The sequence below is a fragment of the Molossus molossus genome, unplaced genomic scaffold (assembly GCF_014108415.1).
Source record: "Molossus molossus isolate mMolMol1 unplaced genomic scaffold, mMolMol1.p scaffold_m16_p_19, whole genome shotgun sequence".
Classification (NCBI taxonomy): Eukaryota; Metazoa; Chordata; class Mammalia; order Chiroptera; family Molossidae; genus Molossus; species Molossus molossus.
In genome coordinates, this window is record NW_023425354.1 from 33,579,788 (window position 1) to 33,585,838 (window position 6,051).

Genomic DNA, 6,051 nt, shown 5'->3' on the forward strand with positions numbered 1-6,051 from the left:
TTTTTTCTAGCATTTTTAGCTGTTTTCTATCAGAAGGGTTTCTCTGGAAATAGAGTCCACCTTATTACTAGAAATAAAAGTTTCTGCTAAGCCCTTTACATGAAATTTTATTTACTATTCAAAACATTTCTATGAAATCCTATCCTGAGTTTTTCAGAATGAGAAGACTGAAGCTCAGGGGCTTTATGACTGGGTTTGGGTCCTAGTTCTGACATTGCCAGCTGTGTGGTCTTGGTAAACCAGTCACTCAAGAGGGCACGGAGCTCAGAGGGCACAACAACACGGTCTGCCTTGCAGGGCTGCTGTCCAGCTTCAAAGGACACATGGAAAGTGTCTGGTTTTGCACCTGCTACAGAGTTGGTGCTCAGAAGATGTCAATGACCATTGTTGTCTACAGGGAAGGGACATGCACCTAGTACTAGGGGCTTGTCCTCTCTTCAATGGAAGGTGTTGACAGGGATAGTTCAGTGTCTGCCTGACAGTTACCTGGGGGATCAAAAAGGGCACACTTCCCTGACGCCCCTCCAGTGAGATTCTGATTCGGATGCACAGCCAAGTTGGGCACCTGCGTCCCAACTGAAGTGTGGTTCATGAAGTGTTGTCCACCCTACTCCCCTGGGCTGCCCTTGGTGGGTTATAAAAAGGACAGTGTAGTGGGGTTACTTCCCTCATCTACCACAAGTTGCCTGGAAGACGGATAAGCAGCTCTCCTGGGTTAGACAGCAAGCAACTTACTTTCATTTTAGTTAAATTTTTTTTTTTTTTTTAATCCTCACCCGAGGACATTTTTTTTTTTCCATTTTTTTGTACAGATAGAGTGGGAGGGAGAGAGAGGAAGAGAGAGAGAGAGAGAAACATCGATGTGAAAGGGACACATCGAGTGGCTGCCACCCGCACGACCAACCAGGGCCGGGGACAAACTGCAACCGAAGTACGTGCCCTTAGCGGGAACCGAACCCGGGTCTCTCCCGACCGCAGGCCGACGCTCTAACCGCTGAGCCAAACCGGCTGGGGCTTACTTTAATTTTTGAATAGGTAATAAATGCACATGGCTCAAAAATCAAAATGGTATAGGTTACCACTTTTATTACTTTCCCTATGCAAAGTCAAGCAAAAATAAACATTTATTCTTATTTCCACCTCCTTTTTTTTTTTTTTTACACAAAAGATAACATACAAAAATACTGTTCTGCACCATATTTTTCTTCAAAATATCTCCCGGAGTATATATTGGAAATATATATCCTGAAAATCTCTCCATATCAATACCTAGCATCTTTTTTTTTTTAACAGCTGCATAGTTTTGCATCCTGAGGATATACCACAGTTTATTTAACCCTTCACTGCCCAGTATAGTAGCCACATGTGGCTATTTATATTGAACTTAATTACAATTTACAATTTGAAATTTATTTCCTCAGTTGCCTAAGTCGCATTGTGAGTGCTCAGTAGCTACATGTGGCTGGTGGCTACCATACTGAACAGCATAGACAGAGGACACTTTCATCAATGGAGAAAGTTCTATTGGATTGCTGGTTTCACTGATCCCCTGTATCCAGATACCTGGTTTATTTCTAGTCTTTCAGCAGTTCAGTGATGATGAGGTGCATCCCTGGGATGCAAGAGAGCTGAGTGTGAGCTGTCCTGGGAATGCCGGGCCTTCAACCTCAGATCTCGAAATCTGGAAGGCTCCTAGAAGAGGAGGGATTTTGGGTTTGGGGCTGAGGCTTGACCAGGGCCTGGAAACAAGACTGGCCCTCAAGCACAGGCTTCCTGCTCAAGCCTAACCATCTACTCTCCTCCAGGCCTGCCAAAATGCAGTCCTACTCTCTTTCATTCAGTATTTAAGTCTTGTGCTGGGGATGCAGGGACAGAAAGAACGACACAGTCTCTGCCTTGGAGAAAGAAAGAGACAGATCCTCACCTGCCTTGTGACAAAGACTTTCAAAGAGGCCTCACCAAAGATCAAAGGCTTGTGAGTACCCTCTGTTAGTGGGGATGAGGGGAAACAGGCAGTTTCATCCATTACTGGGGGTTGCAAATTGGTGAAAACATTTTGGAGGGCAATTCCATGAAAATCTATCCAAAATTTAGAAGTTCATAACCTTTGACCCAGCAATGTCATATTTATACACTTGTCTTACAGATACACACATAGGTGCAAACAAATATACGTATTAAGATATATCCTGCAGGCAGCAGGCTGAACAACCTCAATATCCACTAGGAGGGGAATAGTGAAATAAATGGTGACACACCCATATCATGGGAGACTATGTAATTTTGTAAAGGAAGATATATTTTATTTATTTTTGTTAATCCTCGCCTGAGGATATTTTCCCACTGATTTTTAGAGAGAGTGGAAGGAAGGGAGGGAGAGAGAGAAAGAGACACATAGAGAGAGAGATACATTTATTGGTTGCTTCCCATAAGACTCCAACCAGGGATCAAACCTGCAACCTGGGTATATGCCCTTGACTGGGAATCAAACCCACGACCCTTCCGTCAGAGGACTGACGCTCTAATGGCTGAGCCAAACTGGCCAGGACAAGGCAGATATATATATTTTATTATTTATTTATTTTTTATTTTTAGAGAGAGAGAAGGGAGAGGGAGAGAGAGATAGACACATTGATGAGAGAACATCAACTGGCCACCTCCTACACACCCCCCACTGGGGGTTTGGCCCACAACCTGGGCATGTGCCCTGACCAGGATTCGAACCTGTGACCTCTTGGTCCATGGGTTGACACTCAACCACTGGGCCACACTGGCCGGGCAAGGCAGATATATTTTTAAGTGAAAATAGCAAGGTGCTGAACAGTGTGGAATGTGTGCTATCATTTGTGTCAAACATATACACTGATTGTATATACCCAAACTATCTGGGAAAATACATTAAAACTGTTTTCCTCTTTAATTGTGAACATGTATTACCTTTTTATTTTAATTTTTATTTTATTATTATTATTATCATCATTTGTTTGCATTTATCATCAGATACAGCTAGAGGAAGAGAGAGAAATATCGATGTGAGAGAGACACATCCAGTGGTTGCCACCTACACGATCCCAACCGGGCCGGGGACAAACTGCAACCCAGGTAGGTGCCCTTAGTGGAACAACCCGGGACTCTCTGGTCCTCGGGCGGATGCTCTAACCGCTGAGGCCAACCGGCCAGGGCTTATTATTTTTGAAGAGGCACAAGCTGAGTAATGGTGAGCAGGGGAGAAGAAGGAGGAGATCCCTAGGGAAACCTGCTATCACCTGAGCTCTGAGTGAACCCAGTGGCTGCACAATCCCTGCACTGGAGGTGACAAGGCGACAACGGTCCAGAAATGTCACCCACGCTGTGACTCCATCTTCATCACCACTGGAGGCCTCGCCCTATCTGGCTGTCATACTGCCTATGCCCAGCAGGGGGAAGCACACACCCACCAAAGCATTGGTTCCAAACTTCACCAAGCATCCCTTCTAGGATTTCCTCCTCTGTGGACCATGATTGGAAAGATATATTCTGCCAAGCCAACCATATTTTATTAGGTAATAATTGATTAAATTCTCCACACATCCCCCCCCCTTTTTTTTTGGTTTCTCACAGTTCTGATCAGCACAAGAGAGAGACTGGGCTGGTTGTTTTCCACACAAGAGGTCCTACTTAGCCCAGCCTGATTTCCACCACACCAGGAGTGAGGGGTGATTGGCAGTGGCCTGAGCATCCCAGGTATTGAGGGCACAGGCTGGCAACTACTGCATTAGAGGTTCCCCACCCTGCTCGGATTTTCAGCTGCAGGGCACAACTCCTGTCCTTCTACTTTCTCAAAGAAGTAGGTCTGGGCAAGAGGAAGGGAGCATGAACACCTGGCACCACAGACTTGACTGGTGGCAGCCAGTGTCCCAGATGTCTTTAGAATCTGTCCCTTGCTAGGCTGTGAGCAACCCAAAGACAGGGACTCTTCTCATCTGCCACAGAACCTCCAGGAGTGAGTACAGTGCTGGGCACACAGCTGGTGCTAAGTAAAATTTTGTTGTTAGGCCTAGCCAGGTTGGCTCAGCAGTTAGAGTGTTGACTTGCAGACCAAAGGGTCATGGGTTTGATTCCCAGTCTAGGGCAGGTACCTGGGTTGCAGGTTCCATACCTGGCCATGTCTGGGTTGCGTGGGAGGCAACCAAACGATGTGTTTCTCTCACAGTGATGTGTCTCTCTCTCTTCCTCCCTCCCTTCCACTCTCTTTAAAAATCAATGGGAAAATATCCTCGGGTAAAGATTAACCAAAAAAAAAAAAAAAAGGAAAAAAGTTTGTTGTCAAATAGGAAAAGATAGTCATTGAGGGGACTAAGTTCTTTAAAAATAAAGAAAGAGGGAAAAAAAGAAGAAAGCTAATGTCAAGGGCAAGAACCCAAGGACAAGACTTGTCTGTTCTAGGCTGGAGGTGAGGGGGCAGTGGTACGGAATGGATCACCTTCTTAGCAAGCTCAGTGGGTCCCTGACTGGGACAGGAAATAAGTGACTACATCTCTCACATGAAGTGCTGATAACCTAGGAAGAAGAAAGGTTTACATCAAGGCAACCTGGGGAAAGGAGCTTGGTCATTTCAGGGCCTTCTTTAAGATTAGACAGTTAATTTCCTAGCTCCTGTTTAAATTCTTGTCAGGGATTTTTAATTTGAGAGGGAGGTCAGAAGGAAGAGGAAGGGGACACTTATGGCCTCTGGCCTGGCCTAGAGAAAATCCAGGGCTCATTATTTTGTCCTCCCTTCTCAATGTCTTGGCAGTGCAAGGCGGGACCAATTGAGGATCTCCACAAATTAAATGGGGTAGGAGCCCTAGCTGGTTTGGCTCAGCGGTTAGAGCATCAGCCTGCAGACCAGAGAGTCCTGGGTTCAGTTCCCGCAAGGGCACGTACCTCAGTTGCAGTTTGTCCCTGCCTCGGTTGGGGTTGTGAGGGTGGCAACCAGTCGATGTGTCTCTCTCACATCGATGTTTCTCTCTCTCTCCCCCTCCTGCTCTATCTGAAGATAAATGAAAAAATATCCTGGGGTGAGGATAAAAATAAATAAATAAATAATTGGGGTATGAGAGGAGCAACTGAAAGGGTAAAGCTTCAAATTAAGGCTGGAGACTGTGCCCAGACCTGGGGTTCTACACCCCTCAATACTCTCTCATCCTCTGGTCTATCCTGAATGAGAGGGGCAGTGGGGCACCAGGCCAGCACCTCCAAGGCGGTGTAGATTTTGAGGGTAAACAGAGAGGCCTATTTCTGCTTTTTATTAGTTGTGTCCGCCGGACAAGTCACTTAACCTCTCTGAGCCTCAGTTTCCCCATCTCTAAAATGAGGATATCAATATTTATCTTCCTTGGTCATTGTCAGGATCAATGATAGAAGACCTCTGGAGTATTCCTGTAATTGCCAGATATCAGAGACTGTTATTCACCAAGATGAGAGGTTACCTTAAGTCCCTGGAGGTGACAGCGTCAAGGAGATCCATCCCCCCACCCCCGCAGTGCCTGCTCCTTTCCCAGCCTGGATGCAAGCTTTCATCCTCCATTCCCAGCCCCCACGCTTCTCCTTGAGACCGCCTTGGTGGTCCCCAGATTCTGGAATTCTGCCTTTTTCCAAGGGCGCCCGCATTCTAAAACCACTGGGGATGCTGGCACTGGCGCAGAGTTGGTCCAGGGTGGGACAGGTCTCGGAAGTGGGGGTGAGGGTGGGAGGGGTTCTCCGGTGGACTGGGTCTGCGCCCCTCGCCCTGCTTTGGGGTTCTCATCTGCAGATGGTTCCCTCTGGTCCTCAGATCTTTGGGCTAAACAGAGAAGAGAAACAAGAGGTGGGGGGCCTGGAAGGGGGTTCCCACCTTAGTCGGGAACCCGAGAGGGGGACGCAGTCCTCGCGCCCCAATGCTGTCCTGTTATGGGTCTGCAAGCCGCGCTCACAGTCGCTGACAATCCTCGACTCGGAGGTTTGGCCCCTTCGGCCCCGAGCCGTGACCCCATTCACCCAGACCCCTCCGATTTCCCGGCTCGGAGCGAGAGGAGCCTGCGGTTCTAGGAC